Source organism: Durio zibethinus, chromosome 3 (genome assembly GCF_047325235.1).
Source record: "Durio zibethinus cultivar Kanyao isolate XHJ-2024 chromosome 3, ASM4732523v1, whole genome shotgun sequence".
Lineage (NCBI taxonomy): Eukaryota > Viridiplantae > Streptophyta > Magnoliopsida > Malvales > Malvaceae > Durio > Durio zibethinus.
In genome coordinates this window covers 29,790,524-29,808,888 of record NC_143164.1, presented here as the reverse complement: position 1 = coordinate 29,808,888, position 18,365 = coordinate 29,790,524, and the positions used below count along the sequence as shown (strand labels likewise).

Here is an 18,365-nt window from a genome sequence, read left to right as displayed (position 1 = left end):
AGCCATCATTATAATCATGGAGACGTTCAGCTGCAGCCATGGCCGTGGCCACGTTTTACACTTTTTATCTTTGTAGTTCTGTCTTGGCCCAAGGTTTGAGGCTCTTAAGGAAATAAAACATCTTATCATTTTCGGACATGTCTCGGATATCCCACATCAGGGTAGAAAAACTCCTCACAAACTCTCGCACTGTTCCTGTTTGCACCAATTCTCAAAGTTTCCTTCGGGCCATATATTCCACATTCTCAAAGAAGAACTGGTTTTTCAGTTCCTATTTCAGGTCCATCCAAGTCTTAATCGGACACTCGTCATTGACAAACTTGGAGCGCCACCATAGCTTGACATCCCCTGTGAGGTACGCACTGTTCCTGTTTGCACCAATTCTCAAAGTTTCCTTCGAGCCATATATTCCACATTCTCAAGGAAGAACTGGTTTTTCAGTTCCTATTTCAGGTCCATCCAAGTCTTAATCGGACACTCGTCATTGACAAACTTGGAGCGCCACCATAGCTTGACATCCCCTGTGAGGTACATCGACGCCATTACTACCTTGTCTTCCTCTGAATCCGTGTGTACAGCTCGAAAGTACTGCTCCATATCAAACATGAAGTTTTCAAGCTCCTTGGCATCTCTTGTCCCCTCATAGCATCGAGGCTTCGGTACCTTGACCCTTTTTTCCCTTTCCATCGAGCTTGAACTCGATCTGGCCACAGCCATTTGTATGATGCTCGCTTGTGCTCTGAGCTCCTCAAACTCCTTTTGGAGAACATTCAAGGCATCTCTAGCCTCCTCGCTCACATTGTGCAGAGTATCGGACAACTCTTATCGGGTTGTCTCGATCTCTCTCAATCGATCTTTAGTCACCATGTGAGTTTTCACTGCGACCACCGCGGCCTCAAGTTCTTCAAGTCTCTGTTGATAATTAGGTCCACCACTTGTGGCCATCTCATCAATTTTCTAGCACTTCCCAACCGTGCTCTAATACCACATGTCACGGACTAGGCTTTCTCTCAACAAGTAATAGACTGTGCGGCACTTGAATGGACGCTCCCACCCAAGTCAGCCTTCAATAGTTCGATATTTGAACAAATAACCATAAGCCACAGTTAGTCCCAAGCGTACGCAATAAGACACATCCATATCGAGATCAATCTCAAGCACACACAAGAAGGCACATTCATATCGACAAAAAAGAAAACACATCAAGACAACATTCGGGACATTCGAATTGGAGGTGAATTTTATTATAATCGAGAATAGTAGATCGGGACTTCCCGCCATTGCCAGGGCCAGGGGGGTAGCCCTTGGAGGATGGCCTAGGCCCGTATCGCGATCGGTGAGACAGCCCAACAGTACGCTGCCCGCTCACCCCTCTAAAGAGCCTTAGAGATTTTAGAGCTTTAGAGATTTTAGAGCTAAACTACCACTAACCAGTACAATATTTGAAATGAAGACACTTTTCTTAGCATAAGAGATCTACCCGGTCATGACCCTATACATGGGTGGCTCATGACAACTTAAGCCCTGATCATGGTCCTATACAAAGTTAGCTCATAACACCTGCATTTAGGAGATTTTAATAAAAATAGAAACAAACAATAATAAAAATGCAGCCGTCCAGCTTCGTAAACTTAAAAGACTGTCAACAGTGTAGCTCCCAAAGTGACCACGAGCATGTTTTGTCTTGCAATAAGTGCAAGCATCTAAACAACCAACATAAACCGGAAGAGTCTCGACAAACTTGTTCTTTCTTACCTAATATAAAATAAAACAAATTTGAGTTAAGTTCATCTTATGATTAAAAAATTATCATCTTTATGCTAATTATTATCTATACTTTTAATTTAAGGAAACCTCTGGGAGTTTTTAATGATGAATTTTGGCACCAACATTCGAAAACTAACTATTAGCCATTAATCACCATTTCCATGAGAACACTGTCAAAGATAAAGAACACAGTGGTACTAATTTGAAAAAAAAAAAAAAATGTATCTTATTTCAGTTGCTTCTTTAACTATCACCGATTCTACTCAATTCTCTCTCCCCTTCTCTTGCAATCTTTTCCCCTACTAACTTTTTGTTGTCATTTTATTTTTATAATAAATAAATTTATATACTTATTTGTTTCACTTATGTAGGTGGTTGGTATTAGACTAAAGTCAGTAATTAAAGAAACACAACCAATACAAAAATTATAGGAAATAAAAATGCCAACAATGTGTTAGGATAGTCATAAAGAAACTCCATTTAAGAAATTGAAATTGCAATAATCTACAGTTCAAAACTTAGGGAGGTCCAGCGCTGGAAAGGTCTTGCGGTTCAAAAGCCGCACCTGATGCCCTTTCAGGGTCTCTTCTACAACTTCAACCACACGGTCAATTTGCTGGACTCCAACTATACTGACCCTTCGAGCTCTTTCAGTTCTCGACTTCCTTGAGGAACACACCCGGCAACCACCAGTGGCTTTTTTGCACTTTTACATTTTGTTATTAACATGTTCATAGCTGACTGACTCAGAGATTTCACTGTGCATCTGCAAAACAGACCAAAAAAATATCATTTAAATCATTAAAAAATATATGCACTGGTAACATAAAGAGAGTATTTGAATGGAATAAACGGGAAAAGTGTGTCAAAGAAGGATTGTATAGAAGTGAGTTTAGGCAACTGCTAAAAGAAAGAGAATATAGTGGAGTAAAAAGAGAGGAGATAGTTGTTCAAAGTTACCAAATTTTCTTTTTAAGTTATTTTAGTCTAAAATGCTACAGCACCCTTCAAATTTTAAAATACTTTATTGTCTTAATAATAAATAGCTCAAGGTCATTCCTGGCATATTATCGAAAATTTTAGCTTTGAAACAGCCATAAGGTTTCTTCAATAAATGATGAAGATATGCTATGTCAAATGTTCAAAATGCAACAAGCATATATATTGCAGCCAAGATGGCAAGGACTTTGGCAGTATGGTTTCAAAGTTTTCTCCCCATCCGCCCCACCCCCTTGTTTTCAACTTCATTCTTTTCCCTTTCTTTTTACATCTTCCAATGGGATGGTTAAAGTTAGTAAAACTTCCTAACCATAATAAACCAAATACATAGTACAAGATCCAGTTACGTCTCATGTAATATGAAACTAGAGATCCAGAAGACATCAATGTGGTCATTTCTAAGTTATGACACCCAAGAAATTTTAGATTGGTACTTATCTTGGTAAGAAACTTCTTGTGGCAAGGAGGGTCAAACAGCCATCAGTTACTATGAGAGTGTCATAGGCAAAAGCAATGTCCATGATAGTCAAAGTTGTCCACTGACATTTTATGTCTAAATTGATTCATCAATTACTCATACAGTGATTAACTGACTTTGCCAGATTTTCTTCTAAACACCATCAAAGGAGATAGCCACTAAGTTGCATATGATTGTAAGCAGGCAAAATGGCAGGAAAGTTGCTCATTATAAGGTAAAGAAATAAGCATAACGGCCAAACAGAGGAACAGTCGAGAAATATAAAATTCTAGGGATGATGCAAAGAAACAGCATACTCAACAAGGATTATAAAGAACCATAAAAGCTTTAGACTCCATAATATATATTCGCCAGGAAACACGTCTCCTAGAGTTCCTTCAAACTATTATATCTAAAGCATTACAAAATTTTCCCACCCTCCTCCCACCCTTTCATTTATTCTCTTTTCCATCTTGTGCAAAAGCTATTACGATTCATTACCGCATCAGCAAATTCATGTTATATGTTAATATAATTTAGGTAAATACCTGTCATTGCAGCTAAAGGCATTCTGCTGATAGTCAACCGGCTGAAACATGCAGCCACTTCTTCATACAAATAATGGTGTTTTACAAACAGAAGGATGTTATAATCTTGTCCAACATATTTAAATCTTGCATCAGCACAACAAACTGAGTCAGGTTACTTTTGCCTAAGAACTTACATATCTGCTTGGACTCATGCAATTCTTGTAAAAAAAAAAAAGCTAATGGTTATTATTTCCATAGTTCTTTCACAATTGCTGTATATATAGAGAGCAATACTTAAAAAATTCAAGCCAAAAGCCAAGTAACCATGTTTTCATGTCCTAAATTTTGGAAGTTTCACTCTCAAAGCCCTTTGTTTCTGGGGCAAACCGCAAGACTCATGTTCATGCTAATTAATCAAGTTTGTTTTGTTTGAGAAGGTTTTCTGGATGAAAAAGAAGATGCTAACTAGCAGTAGCTTTCCTTCTCTTTTATACATCGATGATAATTGCATGCTGATGCTTTATTTATTTATTTTTAATAAATCCATAAAAGAAAAATTGCTAATTGTATGATTATTGCTGCGAGTAGTGTCAGACTATTATTGCAACAAAATGATCCTTGCATTTTATAGATCTGAAGGATAATGTGTAGTTCTTACATATCTTAGTCATTCCTTAGTCATTGTGATGCCTCTGAGGAGATTGGACATATGAACAGCAGCACAACCAATATATCTCAATCAAATCATTATTTATCAGCAGCCATATGCAGAATGAAACAAAGTAGAGGATAAAAAGATGGTACAAATATCTATGCCTCAATTCATAACAAAAGGGAAGCAGCCATCCTAGGAAATGAAAAAGGTTCAGAGGCTAATGCTGGAGGCAATAGATGTTTCTAATTCAATGATGCCTGCTATTTATTCGATATCAGACTAGTTCGGTCATTTTATAATCATCGTACTAATCACAAGTGAAAGTATAGAACAAGATTTCTTATTTAACTCTCAAAGATATGCAACATTACATTAAATTGGGTTATACTCTTTTAAAAAAAGCACTCACTTTAATCCAGAAAATTACCCGACATCTTTTGCTATAGTTCTGATATTCCAATAATTTATAATAATTAAAAAAAAGGACAGAAAAGTTAAGGCTATAATGAAGTTGACGTTCATGGGCGGACATCAAAAGAAACTGTGACGTTTATTTTCTATAACCAATAGTGATCATATTTCATTAGTGTTTCCCACCATCACGAATGACCCAAGCAAGTAGAAGAATTTTTCAAAAATTAAGATTTAAGATAAAATAAGATCATATAATCCCTAATATGCTGAGAGTGTCTATCAGAAACAATCCTAAAATCCAGTATTGTTACATAAGGTGTCTACTCTCAAGTATTGAAAGCTTGTTGGCCTTATGGTTTGAATGTAGCATCATTGCCATTCCGGACACAGAGTGGAAATCTATTGACCAAAAAATGAAATAATTTTGCTTATCATTTAAAGAGTCACTTATATTTCTTGTCTTAATAAAAACCCACATACTCACATGAAGACAAAATATCAGTAACACTAGATATGTCAATGGGTATAGGAATATATCTGTTGATTTGAAAAAATTATGGAAATTCAGAGTAAAAAATTGAAAATTGAAAAGTTTGGGTCTTCATGCTACTATCATATCCTTGCAGTTTTGGAGAGATGTACAGTAAAGAATAACCAAAAAATAAGATGATATATAAGGTGCAATTCAACTATTTAAATCCATCAGTAGTTATCCGGGAAATTTTAAAAAGTTTTCAAAAGTCCGAAAGTTGTACCTCCGTCAACATTGTTGACATATCCTCAAAACGTCCTCAATTTGGGATGTATCATAATATGATAAATCTTTAACACTTCAATTTAAAATTACCAACATTTGGGTATATTGATGTTGTAGCCCTTAATATAGGAATACATCCATTCAAATCCTTATGAAATAGATAATAGAAGAATATATATTGAGGTCGTGAGTGTTAATGTATGCATGTGTATGAGTTTGAATATTAAGGGAATATTCCATGGGAGATAGTTTAGGAGGGATTAATTGGGAGCATTAATGTGTAATTTGTAATTGACTCTCTTTCTTTAGTATTGTCTATACCAAATTGTTCTCTAAAGCCTTAATTCTAGCAAGGTATCAGAGCCAGTAGTGCAATCCTAGCTTATGCCACCCCTTTTTCTTTCTCTCTCTCTCTCTCTATCTCTCTCTCTCTTCCCAAACCCATCTGCTATAGCCCTTGAGTCGTCACCTAACCATCACTACTACAAACTTTGATCTCGCAGCCTAAAGCTATGTACTTGAAACTTTTCCTTTCTCTTCAATAGTCCTTCATTTGTTTAAAGGGGACCACCCCCTTAATATCAAAGGTGGCAAGAAAAATAGGTTGCAACCTCTTCATAAATTATAGATTAAGGAAGACAAATTCTCGATGTAGAGCATGGCTATAAAACTAGGGATGGAGTTCTTGATTGTTGATTTGGGATTACGCTACTCGATTGAAAGATTACTAGTTGTATTCTAGAAGAAGAAGGTTTTAAGCCATGGCCAAAGAAGAGGAAGCCACATCGAAAGTGATAACTCAGGAGATTATCACAGGTTCACGGTTGTTGGATGAGAAACTTGATGGCTCCAACTACTTGTCATGGAGCAAGACTATGTTATTGGTGGCCTTGCAAGGTCTTGGAAAGGCTTGGTTTCTGACAAGTGTGCCGCTAGTAAAGGAAAGCTTAAAGCATGCAACATAGGAGCAGGAGGCCAATCGAGTACTTGGACAATTGTTCAACTCGATGAAATGATGAGTTAAAGTGATGTTCAATCAATACTTCACAAAGTAAGGAACTTTATGATGCTTTAAAATTTATTTATGCAAATTCTAAGAATTGGCAAAGGATCTCAGATGTTACTAAGGCATGCATTAGAATGGATAGGAGCTTGAGGAAATATTTTGCTGCATTCAAAGAGGAATATGATGAGTTTAATCAACTCATGCCCTTATCTACCAATCTAAAGACAAACTAAGAGCAATGAAAGGCTCTAGCTATAGTATTTTTTTAGCAGGTTTAAGGAAAGAGTACGTTAGTGCTAGTACTCAGATGTTAGCAGGCAAAGATCCACTTTCTTTATTGGATGCTTATAAGTGCCTGAGTAGGGTCATCCAACATGATCCTCCATAAAAAGATGGGACAGTATTTGTAACCCCACAACATGAAGGGCAAGCATCATATGAAGGATGTGGTGGACGAGATAGAGGATGTGGAAGTGGTAGAGGAAAGCCATAGTCCTACTATCATTATAGACAACAGGGACATTTACAAAATATTTATCTATATCTCTAGGGTAGTTCTAGCCCACCAACAGCTATGTGACTGATGTTGCGCTTCAACCACAGTAACAAGAGGAGAAAGAGTTTAGTTGTCCCAGGATAAGTATAAGAGGCTCATTCAAATGCTTTAGAATTAGACTTTGATCTTCTCTCCAACAATAACTTTTATACAAGGTAAATCTACTACATGCTTGGCTACCTCTTCCAGGACATGGGTGTTTGATTCAAAAGTTTCGAATCACATGATGGGTACTATAGGTACTCTTTATTCATATACTCCTATGATAAGGGAAATAGTATATTTTGGTTACTGATGGAAATTCTATAAATATCATGAAATGTGGTAAGGCTCGAACTCTATCCATATTACCTTTACATTTTGTGCTACATGTCCCTTATTCTCTTTTTAACTTACCTTCAGTTAGTCAAATTATAAGAAATTTGAATTGTAATATTTTTTTTCTTCTTACTTATTATGTTTTTCAAGATCCATTGACGAAGTAGACTATTGGTAGGGAAAAGATTAAAAGAGGTCTTTATGTGCTTGATGACATACAGAAGATTCAATCTAGATTAATGATATACTTAAGAGAATTGTCATCAAATTATGAGTCTCATTGTCGTTTTGGTCATCCATCTATATTAACTTTACAAGTTATGTGTCCTTGTTTATCATCTTTTAGTTTTGATTGTGAATCGTGAAAGTTTGTCAAACTGCATAAAGTGTCCTATCAACATCGATTTAATAGCAAAAGAAATTTTCCTTTTGCTATGATTCATTCTGATATATGAGGGCCTTGTCCTATTATTTCAAAATCTAGTTATAGATACTTTGTGACATTTATTGATGATTATTCACGAGTTTATTGGTTGTATTTGTTGCAAAGCTGCTCTGAATTATTCTTTGTCTTCACTACCTTTCATGTAGAAATTGAGAATCAATTCGGTAAGTTTATCAAAATTTTATGGAGTGATAATAGGGGAAAGTAGTTTTCTATAAAGTTTGTTCAATTCCTAAATGCAAAAGATATTGTTCATCAATCCTCATGTACAGATACCCCACAACAAAATAAGGTTGCTGAAAAGAAGAATCATCATTTATTAGAAGTGACTAAAGCTCTTTTGTTTCAAATAAAGATCCCTAAGGTGTTTTGGAGTGAAGTTGTCCTTACAGCATGCTATTTTATAAATCGTTTGCAATCTTCAATTCTTAAAGGAAAAGTTCATCTTCAAATATTGTGTCCTAATCGTCCCTTATTTCCAGTCTCCTTCAAGGTGTTTGGTACACATGTTTTGCTCATGACACTCATCCAAATCACACTAAATTAGACCTACATTCTCTTCAGTGTATCTTTTTAGGTTATTCACATGTCCAAAAAGGGTATCAATGCTACTCCCTAAACCTAGGTCGCTTTATTATTTCGGTAGATGTCGTGTTTCATAAGTCACTTCCTTTTCTTTCAGTACTACATCTCATCCATCCTCTATCATATTAGAAGAAAAATATTTTCTTATCTATCAAATACATAGTACACTGATCAATGTATCTCCATTTAAGGTATGCCTAAATATTCGATATGGTCGTATGTATACTAGAAGGACCTACGTAAATCTACCTACAAAAACTTTCCCTATTGAGATAGTCTCTCTATCAATGGATCCATCTCAAGATACTATGGATAAAGATGTACTGATTACTCTACAAAAAGGTACATGCATTTGTAAAAATTTTTCTTTATACACACTTTCATACAAAAGAATTTCTATTCAATTTCAAACTTGTATTGCCACAATTGATGCTATTATTATGTCGCATACTCTTTATGATGCTTTTGTAGATTCGAGATGGCGTAAGGCTATGGAGGATGAGATGATGGCCCTAGAGGCCAACCATACATGAAACTTGATTTCCCTACCAGAAGGGAAACAAGCTATTGGATGTAAGTAGGTTTACACTACAAAATTGAATACTAATGGTTCATTGGCTAGATTGAGGGTAAGACTAATAGCAAAGGGTTATGCACAAATATATGGAGTAGATTATTTTGATATCTTTTCACTAATGGCAAAGACGACTTCTATTCGCCTATTTTCATTTTTGTTGCTACACATAAATAGGCATTACATCAATTGGATGTGAAGAATGTTTTTCTATATGGTGACTTGACTAATGAGGTATATATGAAGCAACCATCAGGGTTTATAGCTTAGGAGGAGTCTAAAAAGGTGTGCCATTTGTGTAGTGTCTCTGTATGGTCTAAAATAATCTTCTCGTAAGTGGTTCGACAAATTTAGTGCAATTCTTATTCAATATGGCATACGACAGAGTGCAAAAGATCATTCAGTATTTTATATGCAGCAGAATTCTAGCCTTATATTCTTAAGAGTGTATAAAGATGATATCATCATTACTGGTAGTGATAGTGCAAGGATTGATAGACTTCAGATGTATCTTAAGTCTTAGTTTGAGACCAAAGATCTTGTCAATTGAAATATTTATTGGGTATTGAAGTAGTAAGGTGTAAAAAAGAAATCTTTGTATATCAGAAAAAGTATGTGCTGGATATTTTGAAAGATGTAGGCTTGTTTTATGCCAAGCCAAGTGACACACCGATGGATCTAGGTATTAAGCTTTCTCCATGAGATGGCATTTTACTTGATAATCTCACACCTTACAAGAGATTAATGGGAAAATTGAATTACCTAACCATAATAAGACCTGATATATCTTTTCCAATGAGTGGTTAGTCAAGTCATGGTAGCTCTCAGAGATACTAGAAAGCAACAATGCATATCTTTTGCTATTTGTTGAGAAATCCTGGAAAAGGAATACTCTATAGTTCTACTAGTGATAGGGTATTTGAGCCTATGCAGATGCAAATTAGGCAGGCTCTCCTATAAATAGAAAGTCTACATCTAGTTATGATATCCTTTTTAAGAATAATTTGGTGTTTTTTTAAGAACAAGAAGTAGTTACTAGTTGCTAGGTCTAGCGTAAAAATAGAGTATAAAGCTATAGCTTTGGCTAGAATAGAGGTATTGTGGATGGTTCAATTTTTTGATGAAATTGGGCTTTCAATTTGGACCCCTATAACGTTATTATATGATAATCCAGTTGTGGTCCATATTACTTCCAATCTAGTATTTCATGAAAGAATCAAGCATATAGATGTTAATTGTCATTTTATTAGGGAAAAATTACAGAGTGGAACAATATCACTGGAATATGTGCACACATGGGAACAACTAGCAGATATTCTTACAAAATCACTTACAAGAGTTTGAGTTGACTATATATTTAACAAGTTGAGCATGACTGATATATATGCTCCAACTTGAGGGGGAGTGTTAGTGTATGCATGTGTGAGTTGGAATATTATGGAAATACTTTATGGAAAAGTTTAGGAGGGATTAATTAGGAGCATTAATGTGTAATTTGTAATTGATTCTCTTCCCTTAGTACTGTCTATATAATGAAAGGCTAATCCATGGGATTGGCAAATTGTTCTCTAAAGCATTAATTCTAATAATGAGAACCAAAATTTTTTATGATTTAATAATTGTTAAAACATGATATATAAGCACTTAGCACTAGTACTAAAAGAATAATAAAGAGAATAAGGGTGACAACAATCTAAAGAAAGATAATAACAATTAAATTAATTCAAGGGTCGAAGCCTTATGTATTTATTAGCCAAAGGTCTCCCTCATCATGATTGTCAAATATTGCATAGCCAAATGCTAAAAGCTGACCTGCCATATATTCACTATCATTTTGACAAGAGTTCAAAATATCAAAAAAACCAATAGCAAAAATTAAATCGAATTTTACATTTAGAACCATATATGAACATGAATGAGATGGATTAGGCATTTAGTTTTGTTTCATGAACGGAATGTCAAAGCTTGCAAATAACATCAAGTTTGACATACAATCAAATCAACCATTAATATCTCTAATATAAAAGATTTTAAATTATTATAAATAACATTATATATCACAAACATTTTGTTGATTAAACACTAATGTTTTCTCCTCATCTTCAATGACTTTCAAGTGTGGACCTCCTCAACATGACAACATTGTGATCCATTGATTCCTTAATGAAAATTCAAACCTTAAATCAACAAAAATAGTTTAAATCTCAAAGTAATCACCTGAAAAATCAAAGGTTTCAAAATCAATATAATAGTAATAACGTAGTTCTACTAATGACTAGTAATTGCAAAAAAAATGCAACATCATAGGACATAAGAGCTCAAGGCAGGGTTACTACTATTTCAAGCATTTATTATTCATATATTTCAACCATATCTTCTAAATAAACATGTAAGACACAAACTATTGGTGAATTTAAGTATTTGAGGGAACAAAAAAGAAAAAACTAAAAAGAATTTTGAATTCAAATATGTAAAACAATATAAATATGAGTTAATTACAATTTTGGTACCTAAGCTTTGGAAAAATGTACAAATTGGTATCTAAAAAAATAAAATGTGTAATTTGAAACTTATGGATCATATTAACCCAAACTCAAATCTAATTAATCAAATCAGCTTATATATGCAGCGTTTGATGGATATTATCAAGTTATGCGTTCACCACAAATGCTATCAATATCTTTTTATTTTAAATTAAAAACATATATTTTTTACTTTAACCATAAAAATTGTCCATGGTTGATCAATATTTTTTGTCACGTGACATCCACATAAAAGATTTTACAAAATATCTAATAATTTTATTTAACAAATAGCATGTATATAACAAAATTATACCTGTTAAATGCCATATAGGCAAGTTAAATTAACAATAATAGAATTTAGATAAAATGATACATTATTTAAAAGCTAAGGGCACAAATTTTACATTTTATTTCTTTAGTTACTAACTTATACATTTTTTCAAAATTCATGTATCAAAAGTGTAATTAACTCTATAAATATTAATGAAGTTCATAGAGTTAAAAATAGATTTTAGGTCTTTTTTTAACCTTAAAACTAGCCATCAAGCTAATTATTAAGCTAAACTTTAAAAAATAAACAAAAAAACTTGACTAGTTATGTGAGCACCTAAAAGTTTTAACATAAATAGTTTGTAACAAAGAATTAATAAAAAAAAATGAAGAGATATTTACTAACACATATATATAATTATATTAGGAAATAATAAAAGACTTGAGTGCCAGGGATTTTGGAAGGGAGAAAAGGAGTGAGAAGGTCATTTATGTGATGAACTTGATGAAAAAGAGCAATAATGGCATAAGCAAGACTATGGCATAAGATGGTGATGTCAGTTATTAATATATTGGGGTTAGGATAATTATTAATCTAATGGCTAGTAATACTCTGCAAATTTTTTTTTATAGTTTGCACGACTGTTTCACAATAACTTTATTTAAATAATTTATGACTATAACTGATCTCTCATGAATGGAAAAGATAATTTCTTCTCTGAATCCCTCTTTATTATATTTTTAGTCTCCTTAATTCTTCTTTGCTCTCTCCTTAGTCTTTTCAATTCTTCTCTGTTCTTTTCTTAATCCTAAAAACCATAACCAAGTCATAACTAATTAGTGACAAATTAGTATCAGAGCCCGTTGCAATCTCATATCAACGCTGGGAAAGAGTAGGAAAAAATTTTCCATAGCTGAAGGCACTCGATTGAATAGCTTACATGAACAAATCTCAAAATATCTTAACACAGTTTGAGAACATAAAGGTAACACAGAGTTTTATGTCAAAACTATGGAAATATAAAAAAAAAGTTGGAAATCAAGATGGCTAAGAATCACAACAGTTTGGCCAAGATGCTAGAATCTTTACTGTAAAAAGGGGAATCTCCAACCCAGCTAGATCTAAGAGGAAAGGAGCATGTTCATAGTTCTCATTTGGCTCCGTTGGTGAAAACCAAAATCGAGGGTAAAAATCTTATTGAGATAAATATTATTGATGAATATAATAAGTTTAGCTATAAGCCTAATGATCCAAGGTTACTACCAAAACTTTAGCAAGACAGTGACCTTAATAATATACATAATAACATGGTGGCAGGCAAACATATTAAAGCTTCATCTGGAACAAACTACCTTCTAAGCCTAAATGTTTTTATCCCTTGGACAAAAATCAAACTTCCATTATTGAAGATGAGAATCCTAGAGGATGGTTAAGAAAATGTCAGAAGTATTTTACCATTTTTGGAGTTCAGATCATCACAAAATGTAGATAGCTGCTATGTATTTAACTGGCAGAGTAGAACTCTGGTTTGGTGGATACTTGATGCAGAACATAAGATCTACATGGCAGGAATTTTCTAATGATTTTTGCAAGATATTTTATGATAAGACCTTTTCGGATGTAATTGAAGAATTCAACAAGCTAACTCAAAATAGCACAGTAGAAGAATATCATGAGAAATTTGAAGAGCTTAAGCCATTCATGCTTTAGAATAACCTCTATTTGGATAAGTTATATTTTGTATCTAATTTTATAAGTGGCCTAAAGGAAGATCTAAAACGAAGAGTTAACGCTAGTAAGCCTTGAACTTTGGCAACAGCTTTGGCAACCACTTATAGGTAAGCTAAGTTACACCAACTAGCCTTGGAAGTTGAATACAAAAGAAACAGACCACCCATTAAACCCAGTTTTACTAATAACACATATACTTCTTTTAAGAACCCTTATAACCTTTAGTCTCAATCATAAAAAGTCACTTCCAATACAACATCAATTACATAAAAGCAAACTCTCCTGGAGCAAAAAAGATTGTAGAACCTATGCTTTAAATATGGTAAAAAAATTTTTCCTGGCCACATTTGTAAGAATAAACAGTTGAACTGTATCATGGTGAAATAATTTTCAAAAGAAAAAAAAGATTATAAGGAACTAGTTGACAATGGTCAGGATATCTACATTGAAGTAGACCCAGCAGATGGTAATTTGGAAATCTTTATTAATGCTTTAATGGGTAGTATTCAGTATAACACACTAAAGATAAAAAGGAATGTGAAAGGGAAACCTTTAAATATACTTATAAATAGTGGAAGTACTCATAGTTTTATGATTCCCAAATTGGCTAAAGATAAGGTGGAGTTGACGTGTACTAATCATTTGGCTATAATTGTAGCTAATGGTGAGAGGTTGTATAGCCAAATGCAAACAACTTGAATGGATAATGTATGGGCATAAATTTACTCATGATCTAAAAGTTTAGGCACTAAAAGGTAGTGACATAGTGCTTGGAGTTGATTGGATGAGAAAATATAGTCCTCTTGTATTTGATTCCAATGACATGTCAGTGAGTTTCAAGAAAAAAAAAACAAGAAGTTACGTTAAAAAATGGTCGAATAAAGCTAGCCTAAAGCTTATTTTTTGAGATAAATTACAAAAGCTAGCCTACACGGATCCTTAGATGTTAGGGGAAATGTTCATGATCAGTGGTGACTGTGATCATATAGAAACACCAGCTGTGCTTGAGCCAATAATAGCTTCTTACGAGGACATATTCAAAGAGCCTATAGGATCACGACCAGAAAAAGTGTAAGATCATAGTATACCTTTAAAACCAGGATCTCAACCTCTTAACCTAAAACCTTACAGATTCAACCATTATCAGAAGAATGAGATTGAAAGGCAAATGGCAAAAATATTATCTTTCCCTATCATACAAACTAGTAAGAGTACTTTTGTTTTTCCATGTTTATTAGTTAAGAAAAAGGATGGCACTTGAAGGATATGTGTCGACTACAAACAATTAAATACAGCGACAGTGAAAAATAAATTCCTTATACCTATAATGGAAAACCTCTTGGATGAGTTGAAATGAGCCAATTACTTCTAAAAAATAGACCTCAGATCAAGATACTGGCAGATAAGGGTGAAAGAAGATGACATTCATAAAATAGCCTTTAAAACTCATCAGGGACATTACAAATTTAAAGTAATGTCATTTGGACTTACTAATGCACCTACAACCTTTCAGTCTCTCATGAATGATATAATTGCTCCTTATTTGAAAAAATTTGTATTGTTATTTTTTAATGATATTCTTATTTATAGTTCTAACTTGAGAGAACATACAAAACATTTAAACACTATATTTGCAATATTGAGAAAGAACACATTATGTGTAAAAAAAAAACAAGTATTTTTTTTTGTTAAAGACAAGTTGAATATTTAAGGCATATCATATCAATTGAAGGGGTATCTATAGATCCTGCTAAGATGGAAGCAATGCAAAACTGGCCATAGCATAAAAACGTTAAGCCTTTGAAAGGATTTCTTGAATTGACTGGATTTATAGGAAGTTCATGAAAAGCTATTGGGAGATCAGTAAGCCATTGACAAATATGCTTAAAAAAATAGGTTTAAATGAACACATGTAGCAATATCAATTTTCAATCGACTAAAAAAGACCATGTGTTCTGTCCTTGTCCTAGCATTGCCTGATTTCAATAAACCTTTTATATTAGAAATTGATGTTAGCAACAATAGGATTTGAGCTATTTTATCCTAGGATGGAAAGTCAATAACTTACTTAAGCAAAGCTCTAGGTACTAGATACAAAGACCTTTCTATTTATGAAAATGAATATCTAGCCATACTAATGGTAGTAACAAAATGGAGACACTATTTAGAAGGATAATCATTCATTATCAAGACAGATCATGAAGTCTTAAAACATTTGCTTGAGCAGAAGTTGACCACCACTATTTAAAAAAGAGGACTAACCAAATTACTTGGGCTAGATTACTCTATCCAGGCAACATGAAAAGAAAGCATAAAGCTATAGCTTACAATCCACTACATTTATACTATAGTGGGTGAAGGAGATCGAGTATAGTTATAATGGTGATTCATTGGCACAAGGGCAAATTAAGGCTTTTATCATCCATCTTTTTTATAATTCTCACTATTCATTTAGTAATGAAGTTTTAAAATTTAAAATGAAAGCGTATGTAGATAATAATAGGCAGTTAAGGGAAAAAATTTTGCAAGCCTTGCATGATTCACCTCCAAAGGGCATTCAAGAATTCAAGCCACTTACCACAAACTTAAATTGAATTTTTATTAGCCTAGGATGAAGAAACAAGTCCGTGAGTATATCTAACAGTGTGATACCTGTCAAAGGAACAAAAATGAGCATGTTCTTTATCTTAGTCTTCTACAACTAATTTCTATACCACGGTAAACCTGGGATATAATCAATATGGATTTTATTGTAAAGTTGGCCTTATCTCAAAATTTTAGTTGTATTATAATGATAGTGGATAAATTCACTTAGTCACTTTTTTCTTTTATCCCATCCTTTTACAACTATGGAAGTAGCTCAAATATATCTTAGCCAAGTTCATAAACTACCTGGAACTCCTAAAATTGCTATTTCTGATAGGGATTTAGTCTTCACTAGTTTATTTTGGCAGGAGTTAATGAAATTATTGAAAACCATAGTTCATCTGAATACAGCTTATCATCCAAAATCTGATGGATAAATCGAAAGGGTTAATCAGTGTTTGGAGCAGTATTTGCAATGTATGTGTTTTTTTAAGCTTAAAAGTTGGGTTTAATGATTACCATTAGCCAAATTGTGGTATAATACAAGCTATCACATTTTTTTTAGAATGTCTCCATTTCAGGCTTTGTATGGTTATAAACCACCAGCCTTAGCATTGGATGCAAGTAGTCAAGCAAAAATGACGAATGTGGAGGAATTACTGAAAGATAGAGAACTAGTCAATAGGTTAATTATTGATTAGTTAAATAAAGCTCAACAAAGGATGAAATTGTATGCTGACATAAAAAGATGTGAAAAAGAGTTTCAAGTAGGAAATGAAATGTATTTAAAAGTCTAGCCCTATAAACAAACCTTTTTGGCACTTCGAAAGAGTTTAAAACTTTCATCCAGATATTATCGTCCTTATCCTATATTAGCCAAAATTGGTACAATTGCTTATAAATTGCAATTACCTCATATTTCTAAGATTCATCCAGTGTTTCATGTCAGTTTGTTAAAAAAAAAAATTAGGAAGCAAGGTAGTTCCCAGCATAGCTTCACCAGAAACTATTGAAGATGGACAACTGCTTGGATATCCTACTATTGTGATTGATAAATGAATGGTTAAGAGGCACAATAAAGCTATCACCCAACTCCTGGTGGTATGGTCAAATTTAGGGCCTGATAACACAACTTGGGAAGATTATACAGTAATGAAGTCACAGTTTCCAAATTTTGATCCTTGGGGACAAGGAAATGGTGAAGGGGAAGGTATTGCCATAAACTTGATGGAAAAGAGCAATAGTGGCATGAGCAAGACTATGGCAGAAGATGGGGATGTCAGTTATTAATATATTGGGGTTGGAGTCAATTATTAATCTAGTGACTAGTAATACTCTGTAAATTTGTATTTTTTATAGTTTGCATGATAGTTTCACAATAACTTTATTTAAATAATTTATGGCTGTAACTGATCTCTCATGAATGAAAAAAATAATTTCTTCTTTGAATCCCTCTCTATTCTCTTCTTAGTCTCCCCAATTCTTCTTTATTCTCTCTTTAGTCTTTTCAATTTTCCTCTGTTCTCTTCTTAACCCTTAAAACCCTAATCAAGTGACAATTGAGTCATGACAATTTATTTGAGAAATCTTGTTGGGTTTGGTTTTATTCTTTTTTTCCTGAGATTTATCCCAACCGCACTCAAAGGTAACCTAAACCTGAAAGGAACTCCACCACTACAAACCAACAAATCATTTATGTCTTCTATTCCCTTAATTCGTTTCTTTCGATTTCAGGGGCTCCAACAGAAAAAAAAAAAAAAAAAAAAACCAAACCACGATTTTGTGCTTTGACAAACAGATTTCTTTTCGTTTCGAGTAATGTTACAAAAGTAAAGCTCGGGTAGACTAATTGGGCTTCGCCATACTAAATTCCAAAATTAAAAAGAAAAGAAAGAATTTCGGGGCTTTTTATGTTTCATATGGGTGAACTGAAGGTTGAAATCAACCCAAATATTCCAGTCTAAGTTATCCATTTGACCTTTTTTTTTATATGGATCAGAAAAAAATTAAAAAGGCAAACATCTATTTGAAATCATTGTATTCTTAGGTTCATATCGATTGAATTTTAATTTAATTCGGTTTAAGCTTTGATATTAAATATTTTTATCATATTCTGATCAATCTTAAATTGAAAAGTTAAAAAATTAAAAATATTCAAATCAAATCAAATTATATTTTTTATTTATTTT

The 18,365-nt window shown here is 33.4% G+C and overlaps 1 pseudogene; it reads right to left on the bottom strand.

Annotated features, from left to right (window-relative positions):
• LOC111283829 (uncharacterized) overlaps window positions 1-18,149 on the bottom strand; it is a 30,177-nt pseudogene extending 12,028 nt beyond the window's left edge.
• Window positions 18,150-18,365: the final 216 nt, after the last annotated feature.